At 40.4% G+C, this 10,513-nt stretch overlaps 1 pseudogene; it reads right to left on the reverse strand.

Moving 5' to 3' along the window:
• Window positions 1–6,225: 6,225 nt before the first annotated feature.
• LOC146646325 (interferon-inducible GTPase 5-like) lies at window positions 6,226–9,019 on the reverse strand (annotated as a pseudogene).
• Between the last annotated feature and the right edge of the window lie 1,494 nt (window positions 9,020–10,513).

Here is a 10,513-nt window from a genome sequence, read left to right on the forward strand (position 1 = left end):
ATGAAGCATGAGGTTTCAACAGGTCAGAGATGTACTGGGGAGCTTCATCGTGCAGAACTCTAAAAGTTACAACTAAAATTTTAAAATGAACCCTAAAATTTACCCAATGTGAAGAGAAGCCAAAACTGGAGTAATGTGTGACCTCTTGTTTGTACCAGTTAAAAGTCTTGCCGCAGCATTCTGTACAGTCTGAAGGCGATCCAGAGCTGGTTTGTTGAGACAAGTAAAAAGACTGTTACAATAATCCAAACAAGAAGAGATAAAAGCATGAATCATCTCAAGGTCTGCCTTTGACACCAGTCTGAGTTTAGAAATGTTTCTTAGATGATAAAAACAGTTCTGGACAAGTTGTTCAGAGTGTTTCTCACGAGACATTGAACGGTCAAATATAACACCTAAGTTTCTGAGACGCGACTGAAATGAAGGGTCTAAAAAACTGATATGCTGCCTAATTTCTGAGAGCATGTGATCAGGTGCAATAATCAAGGTTTCTGTTTTATCTGCATTTAACTGGAGGAAACTGTAATTTAACCATTGTTTGATCTCAGACAGACAATTATTTAAACACGACAATTTATAAAACTCAGAAGCTTTGAAAGAACAGTATAACTGAATGTCATCAGCATAGAGATGATAAGAAATATTATTGTAACGTCTGATAATTTGGCCTAGAGGGAGGATATACATCAAAAAGAGAATCAGACCTAAAACAGATCCTTGAGGTGCCCCAGAAGGCAGAACTGATGTTTCAGACAACACATGATTCATACAGACAGTAAAGGATCTCTGAGATAGATGCGACATAAACCATTTAAAACAACACCAGTAATCCCAAACAAGTCCTTCAGCCTATTTATCAGGATGCTGTGATCAACAGTATCAAAAGCAGAGCTGAGATCCAGCAGAACCAGAACAGAACAGAAAAGCGGTTTCAGTGGAGTGTAATGTGCAGAAACCAGACTGGAAAATGTCCAGAACATTGTTCTTCTCCAAAACGTTGTTAAGCTGTTCTGCAACTGTTTTTTCCAAGATCTTTGACACCAATGGTCATTTTGATATTGGCCTGTAACTGCTTGGAAGAGATGGGTCCAAATTTGGTTTCTTTAGCCCTTCAAGACCTACCATAGAACCAAGGCCGCCAGAGCTTACTTTATATTTTTACATGCTGTAGTGCCATTTTAGGGAGCATTTCAAGTTGATATACATCAATACAACTGTTATAGCCCACATTTTAATAATATATATATGCATTAAGTCCATAGTAATGACATAAATTGCAAAAAAGTGCAATAAACTACAAAAAAATTGAAAATTGTTTTTGTTTTGTTTTTTACATATATTTCTACTTGGAGAAATTTAAGAGGCTTATCCCTCAAAACTTTAAATACAAAAAAGTTGCAAAAAATAGTCTACAACAACAGGAAATTTATTTTGAGTGTCTTCATAGTTTTATTTTTGAGATACACCAATTTTTATATACTGCAGAAAAAATGAAAACAATCTTATGATGCAAATTTGAAAAGAAAACAGCATGTGCATCAAAATAAATTATTTTAAGCAGTGCAATTTGAGTTCTAAGCATCACAGAAACTATTCAGAAAAGCATAAAGTCAAACATGACTTATAAAAACACCTGCCATATTGGTTTTGAGGGGAAGACTGTTGGCCAGCATCCCTTAATATTCCGTTTCATGGCGTAAATTGCCCACATCTAGGCCACTGGCTCCATCGTGGGACCTTCCCACAGTATTAGCTGCGCTCTCCTGTTGCCCGTTTGAACCCCTGGAACAGGTTGAGTTAAAATTTCTGTCCTTGAAGACGGCTCTATTAATTGCTTTAGCTTCGGCTAAGCGTGTAGGAGAGATCCACGCTCTCTCAGTGAATCAGTCATGCATTCAGTTCTCCTCGGATAATGCGAGGGTCAGTATGCAACTCAACCCCGACTTCATCCCAAAGGTTGTCTGCACATGTTCCCCTATAGAACTGCCGGCCTTTTGCCCACCGCCTTTCTCCTCAGAGGAGCAAAAGCAGCTGCATACCTTGTGTCCCGTCCGTGCTCCACGCATTTATATGGACAGAACCCAGAGTGTCAGGAAAAGTGACCAGCTGTTTGTGTCCTGGGCTAAACCAGATATGGGAAAGCCTGTGTCTAAACAGCGCTTCTCCCATTGGGATAGTAGGAGCAATTGCCCTGGCCTATACTAGCAGGGGCCTTCAGCCTCCTGCTGGCTTGCGTGCGCATTCCACTAGAGGTCTGGCAACCTCATGGGCTCTCTTTAGGGGAGTTTCTATCCAGGTGTGTGCAGCTGCATGCTCTGCCTTTTTTGAGCTTCTGATGAGGTCACGCGGGAGGCGTTCCCCATAGTGAGACACTCATTCATGCTACTCAGAGAACCATGGTTATACTGTAGCTCAGGTGGCAGAGCAGGTCAGCCCCTAATCAGAAGGTCGGTGGTTCGATCCCAGGCTTCCTCCTGGCTGCATGCCAAATATCCTTGGGCAAGATAAAGTAGTTTTTTGCCTACTGGTGGTGGTCAGAGGGCCCGGTGGCGCCAGTGTCCGACAGCCTCGCCTCTGTCAGTGCACCCCAGGGCAGCTGTGGTTACAACGTAGCTTGCCATTGCCAGTGTGTGAATGGGTGGATGAGTGAATGGGTGGATGAGTGAATGTAGTGTAAAGCGCTATACAAATGCAGGCCATTTACCATTTATCATTCATTACTTACTACTTGAACTGCTGTGCATATTGTTTTTCCCTTTTATTTACTTCTCAATCATGATGATGTTTTTAAAGAAAAGTTTGTTACTGTGGATGTTTCTAAATAATGTTCTCTTTTGTCATCTTTTATTATCATTTGTTACATAAAATCAGTATCCACACAGCACAAGTTATTCCAAAACATACAGAAATGGGTCTTTTTTATTTTTTTAAACAAAATGACAAACCATTGCATCAGTACAGACAAGATCGTCGCCGTACATATTAATTAGTCTTGAATAAGAGATCCCTTTTTGTATATGATATTAAAAAAAAACACACAATGTTGTCCACAGGTTACTGACATTACCTGAATGACCTTCATCGGCTTCCAGGTTAAAGCAGAACAATGAGTGACCAACACCAAAATCCTCACGGGTTGTAGCCAGAGGTCTGTCCTTTAGGTGATGCCCCGTGCTGGTTATACTCTCTAACATATTGACGCCTATGAAAATGTTCCTGGAACAGTTTAGTGGGGTAAGAGTGGCCGTCGACATGCAGACACATGAACTCAATGCCGCAGTTTTCAAAATTAAAAGGTTCGCATGTATAGCTTGCTGTAAATCCCTCACTGACAAAACCAACTATGACAAACTTTGGTAGAGTTCCTGTAAATCCATGATCCTGTGAAGAAACGCGGGTCCTTCCGGGGATGGAGAATGTCTTTAACCCACACTGTCTATTGGGTATTTAGCATTAGCATGTTGTAGGGCTTTGCTGTGTGCCAACCTGACAGTTGGTGATACACTCACCAAGGACTCATGTGCTGACAACTTCTTACCGAATGTCTGGGTTCACGGTAATATAACCTGTCACTGTCAGTCTTGTCATGAATAGTATGGTCAAAAGCTCTTATAAATGGTATAAACATGTCATCTTTCTTAAGTCCAAAACACTCTTGTTGTCTTATTTTGTAAGAAGTTAAAAAATAATAAAATAAAACATGAAATAACTATAAATGGCACTTACATTCTCTAAATGATAGGATCGGACTGAATCATTTACAGCCTACAGACTAATATTTTTTCCATCCTCATGTCACAGAAAAAAAGTATGTGTGAAGAATAACATTTACCGACGTACTTTGGAGCGCTGATCAGTGCGGACTCTCTCTTCAGCGCTGTTTGGGTCACCAGGTAACCTCACATGTTTATGTTTTTCTAAAACAAAGTAACAACAGTTGTGTTAAAAACAACAAGCACAGAAATGCATCTTTAAAGACCCAATAATGATTTTGTGGTTTGTCAGTAGCAGCGGCTAAAAAGTAAGTTCATGACTCATTTGAAACGCCAGATAATCTGAAACACCAAATAATCAGAAACACCAGTGGTCAGAGTAAATAAGTTGAAGAAGCTCAGCTGCTGTGTTCTGAGTTACTGGGTGGAAGATGGAAACCAGTTGAATCCAGATGAGCAAGCTGCCAATTCTCATCACATAGACGCTTCCAGTTCAGGAAGGCAGAGCAACAGCAACAGAGAGAAGGCGGAAAAAACAAAACTCCGGTGGGCATCGATGGAGTGTAAGTATTTTCTTAAATTCTACTTCTTTGTTATTCTGTTTCTTTTCGGTCCGGGACCGTGTGTACGTAATTTCGTTCCACCACATATAAACATATGATGCGAATAACAATAAAGCTCCTTGAATCCTTTAATAAAACCACTGCTACGTAGACAAAGAGACGCTAAGCTGAGTAATAATTAATAAAAATAAGTCTGCGAAGAATTAAAATAATTACACCAAAACCAGTGGAGCCAGTGTCCACTGAGCCAGAAGATTTGTACACTACACAGTTTTTACACATATGATGATAGTCATATAATGATGTGTTAAAATCTGAGGAACCTGAATTCGCTGTCAAGTAAATTATTCCTTGTGCACCTGTGGTGCTCTGTGTATTCTGACCTTTGAACTACAGCAGCTCGTCTGTTGGATCAGACCACAGGACCAGCCTTTGCTCCCCATGTACATCAGTGGGCCCTGACTGCCCATCACCCTGTCACTGGTTCACCGCTGTTCCTTCCCCGGACCACCTTTGAAAGATACTGACCACTGCAGACTGACAAAGCCCCACAGGTGCTGCACTTTTAAAGACGCTTTAACAAAAACACTGATGGCGAGGTGACTGGGTAAAACCCGCTCAAATCATCACACTCACCTATTTTTCCTGCGTAACTGAACTGTTCTATCTTCTTCAGGAGAGCCTTCCTCTGTACGTGGTTAGACTGAAACTTTTTTAACACTGTTCATAGGAGAGCATCTCTGGGATTTCAGCTGCTTTGTTAAAATCACAATAAGAATCATTTGTCCATAAATAACTTGTGTAGGCAGGATGCATTATGTGCTCACTTTGAGGCTGGATGTTTTATTGACAGGATATAAAGAGCGTGCTCAGAGTCAGAGCTGTCATTTCAGACATACCCACACCTGCATCCTGCTCCATCATTCAAAGACACGAGGACACCTTCACCTCTTGCACGAGTTCTGTCAGATGCTTTTGATTCCCCACAGAGGACAATAATCCAAAGATGTTAGACTGATATAGAATTTTATTCTGCACATGCACGGATCAAATGAACATGTCACAGGGAGTAATTTGATATTTCCAACAAATGGAGACATTGTTGTGACGGCTTCTGTTACATTTTACCAACATTAGGTCAGAAAATCATCTTATTGTTATAAGTAACAATGCCAACATTTTTCATCAGTAATATTTTATCAATAACTGGAATGCTGAAAAACAATAATATAATGCACGCATAGACAAAAACAATATATTACAGTTCATGTTTGTATTGTGTTGTAGTTCCTCATTGCGACCACTGGAGGGCAGTGAACACTCATCACAGTCAACAGCACACAAGCACCAGGGAGCAAGGGTTTAAAACGTATTAAAGTATTTATTATGCTGAAAGATAAAATGTTCAACCTCTATTATAATAACTCTGCGTAACAATAATAATGGATTGGATTTATGTAGCGCTTTTCAAGGCACCCAAAGCGCTATACAATACCACTATTCATTCACTCTCACATTCACACAATAATATTAATGATTTCTTTTAATCAAATTTATATTTATTCATTAAAAGGTTTTGTATATTTATCGGAAATCTCATTTAAATATAAAACAAAACGACAAATGTAATCACAGTTTATTAAAACACTGAAAAGACAATATATGTTCAATAATAATAACTGCTGATGCTAATAACAATGCTATTAATAGCTGCCTTAAGATTACATATTAGTGTGTGATGCTGGGAGAAGTTACAATGCTGTTTCTGCTCTGATCAGAGGAGATGAGACCTGCTGAGGCCTCGGACACACTTATCAGCTGTGAGGATGCAGTGAGATTATGAATTTTATTATTTTGAAACAAACACTGTCTAATTAGAACAAGTTAAAAGCTTATTTGTAGATCTATGCTAGTTTCAAAAGTGTCACTACTTTACAAAATCGACATGTTCAAGCCAGAACTCTTTGAAAGACCCTCTGAGCATCATCAGCAAGTTCTCTGAGGATAATAGGCATAGCTTTCTCCATTACCCGATAACATCTTCCCCTTGGGATTGAGCCCACAACCGATTCAACGAAGTTTATCATGCTCAATGCAAAACGTAATTCAGATGTTACTCCAACCTGGTTCAACACCTTCAGCGGGAGCTTCTCAGTTATTTCAGCTGCAGCCAGGGGTGACTTGATAACGGCACACAAATCGCTGTATGACAGACCTGTGCTGGCAGCAAGTTTCCACAGAGATGGGATATCAAGACCAAACGCATCTACCACCATTGCAATAATAATGTGCAGCCAAGGTAGATTAACAGAAACAGTTAGCCCAGGAACAGAAACATTTGGTCTACCAAAGCAGGCCACATTAGGTAATCGTAGATCCATAGCTTGTTTCTTCTTCTTGATGATCTCCAGGCTGATGTTGGGCATGGCCAGCACAAAAGCATTCCTCTTGAGTTTAGGAAGTTGTCTCTCTAAGGTCTCATGTAGGAGAGAGAAATCCTACTTCCGAGGCTTAAAGCTGGACACCAGGAACACCTTTGAACACTTGATGCCATGTGCCTGAAGACCTGTAATACAGAAGGAATCCATGTGACAGATTATTAAGATGGAGTTTATTAATTTATTTTAAGAAAATGTTCTTGTGAGATAGAGAGATGAGCTTGTAACATAGCAGAGGAAAAGAAACACCTTTATGTTGGTGGAGACCAAAAATGGTTTTTACTGGACAAACAAATGAATAAAACAAACATCAGCCTAAAGTATGATATCAAACTGACGGGGCACAGCCACCTTCTCTCCTTATTTGTTTATTATTTTCCAGTCTAACAGGCATTTTTCAGGACAAAGCTCAACAATGGTCTGACCTCTGCACTAAGTGCATGACTGTCATTAAGAACAGGACGATCAGTATGAGTGAAAAAGCAGCCAATGTCCAATGCAAACTTTGAAAGACCTCTAGAAGAGAAAACAGTGCAGTGAACATTTCTCTCTCTCTGGTATAAATAATCACACACTCACCTTGAGCACAGTCTTCCTTGATCTTTGTAAGAGTCCTCTCTTTGCTGAAGTTTCTCTTTCTTCTCTCGGCTCCTAAATCTTTGTCAATCTTTGAACGAACAAAGTAGAACTTTTTCCCCATCTCCTGAATCTTCAGAGCGAGTTTCACATCATTTTCTGTGATGTGAGTCTCTGAGACGATGATAAAGAAGTAAAACATCCTAAATTCAACACGCTTCAGGTACTTCTCAGCTGGAAACATTGGCGTTCCGATTCCAGGAAGATCCCATAAAGTGACATTGGGATAGTCTGGATGTTTGTAGGCTGCGACCTCTGAGGTGGAGTCTCCATTTGCAGGTGCAGCTTCATCATCTTCATCTGTTAAACCTCTGAAGTATGGGGCGCCGTTTGTAAAGTGAAACATGCTGAAATTAACGGCAACATTTTTCCACATTTAGCTCAAAACAAGTCATTTTTTACAACATTTAGTAAAATATTTGTAACTTTTCATATTTAAAACAGAATTTTAAATGTTAAATCTAAATGTTAAATCTTCAATCTAAATGTTAAATCTAAATATTATATTTAAATCTAAATGTTAAATGTTAAATCTAAATATTATATTTAAATCTAAATGTTAAATCTAAATGCTAAATGTTAAATGTTAAATCTAAATGTTTAGGCTAACATGCAAATTTATTGTACGGATCAGCGGAAATACCAAAATAAAAGCTTTCCGAAAACCTCCGGTGCAAAAGTGTGCCGGTAGTGGTCAGACACGTTCGTTCTCACTCCCAAAGCGTAATAATTTTCGCTAGGTGACAAATTGTCAACATTTTATGCTTTCGGGTACCCAACATGTTCCTAAATTACGGCATCGGAAAAAGGAGAGCACATGAGAACCGTTTGGACTCAATCTACACATGTTCGTTCATTTTCTAAAGATCGATTTGGAAAACACTATTTTACGTCATTTAACTGCTAGTAAAGGTTAGGAATAAGGTTAGGTTTAGGGCTGGAACACATGGCTGAAACGTCTATTATGGCGGGACCGTCATTCCACTGGAATTCAGCCATAACCCGACCATGAGAAAGCACGTCCGGCGATTTAGCTGAAAACATCGGAAGATCCGTTTTGTCGGCCATCCAAAGGTTCAGCAGTAGTGCACTCTTAGTAGCTGCAGTCTTCACTTCACAATCGCTGCAGCACATGTCCAGCAAAATCGCTGGACATGCTCGTAGGCAAGAAGTGAAGCAGCACATGGCGGGGAGAAGTGAGGAGGAGAACAGACACAATTTTGCACCAGAGGTTTTCGGGAAGCTTTTATTTTGGTATTTCCGTTGATCCGTACAATAAATTTGCATATTAGCCTAAATATTTAGGTTTAACATTTAACATTTAGATTTAACATTTAACATTTAGATTTAACATTTAACATTTGATGAAAAGTTACAAATATTTTACTAAATGTTGTAAAAAATTACTCGAAAAAATATGTTTTTGTAAGGTTTTGAGCTAAATGTGGAAAAATGTTGCCGTTAATTTCAGCATGTTTCACTTTACAAACGGCGCCCCATACTGAAGGCATTTACAAAGGTGGATTTACCAGCACCGCTTTCTCCTGTGACGGCGATATTTAGTGGAATATTTCTTGTCTTTTTTAGATATTTTTTTCTTTATCTTTGCAGCCGCTGCAGCAGTGTCGTAGTTTTCTATAACCGATTTAACTCCAATTGGATCATTCATGCTCGCCTTTGATTAGAGACAGAAGGTGTTATGGTAACAGTTTCTGAAGATATAAATCTGAGCAGACAGCAGTGTGCAGTAATAGAAGACCGCCCTGAGCTAAAACAGGAAGCTTCTGTCTACGGTCTCGGGTGGGAGATAATTTTTACCATATAAAGTCACATTTTACAGATACCTGCACTCAGAGCAAGAAAGGAGGAGGCTTCAGTTGCATCATCCATGCTGTGCATGCTGAGTGCAGATTAACAGTGGCATTCATCAGAGTTTCTGCTGAAAGCCACAAATCAAACTGGCAGCATTTCAGAGCATTTGCATGTCGCCTGCACGTGGCCGACTTCCTGCCCTCCTCACCAACTCTGTGCTTCATGTGGCTTTCATAAAAAATAGATGATGTGATGCAGAGTGGAGCGCTGCGGCTGGGATGCTCAGAAATGCGCTATGGTGTAGGTGGTAGGATCTCGAACACCCACCAAACATGGCTACAGCCACGTGATCTCTCTGCTTGTACAACGCTCAGCGCATCAGTCACGACTGCATCCTTATCTGTAGATGAGGACAGTCTGTTCCATCAAGCTCACACTTCTGCGCTCAGTGTCAACTCTGAGTTTGATGGACCAATTGGAGCAGCAGCTACAGCGGGAGCACAAAGTGCTGCAGATACAGAGGAGCAGAACTGTGAAGCCTCTTTCTTCACACTGCTGGACCTCCATCCATCTGCAGCTGTAGTCTAAAATCTAATCTGTTGCTTTTTGCTAGATTTGCAGGAAGAACAAGAAGAAATGCTTTTCATATTTAGGAAACTGTAACATGAGGATATTACTCTATTGTGTAGCAGAATAAGTCTTTGGTTTAATAAAGCATTGCTGATTACTAGTTGGTAGCCAGTTGCTTTATGTAGTCCTACTATAAATAAAAACTGCTATCTGTTGCCCAGGTATCTGGGTTTCTGGTCACCTGATTTCAGTAGATGTTAAAGGTTACATTTTTACCATAATAAGGTCACATTTTACAGATAATTGCACTGAGAGCAGAAAAGGTGGGGGCCTCATCCATGCTGAGCAAGCTTGAAACCTGGACCCCCCGTAGCCGGTTACCAAGATTACGTGAAGTACCCTCAGAAGGTCTGCTAGATGATGTTAATGCAGTACTACGGACTATACCTACAGCCACGATTACCGACACTAACAAGCTGATCTACAATACGGCAGCAGTGATCAGTGAGATGCTTGGCTACAAGTTGAACAGCCACAAGGGGCAGTACCCTCCATGGAGAAGGAGGCTAGAGGCTAAGATCAAGGTAGCACGGAGGGAGGTTAGCCAACTATCGGAGTTGCAGAAAGGCGCGATGAAGAAGGTGCATAAGAAGTACAGGAAGCTGTCCATACCTGAGGCCTTGGAAACTGCCAAGCAACGACTCACAGCCTTGGCCAGCCGCTTGAGGAGGTACACCAGAGAGATAGAAGGCAGGAGAATAAACCAGTTTTTTCTCCACGG

Source organism: Rhamphochromis longiceps, linkage group LG19, assembly GCF_057381845.1.
Source record: "Rhamphochromis longiceps isolate RC_006_pf linkage group LG19, R_longiceps_female_GT1.1, whole genome shotgun sequence".
Classification (NCBI taxonomy): Eukaryota; Metazoa; Chordata; class Actinopteri; order Cichliformes; family Cichlidae; genus Rhamphochromis; species Rhamphochromis longiceps.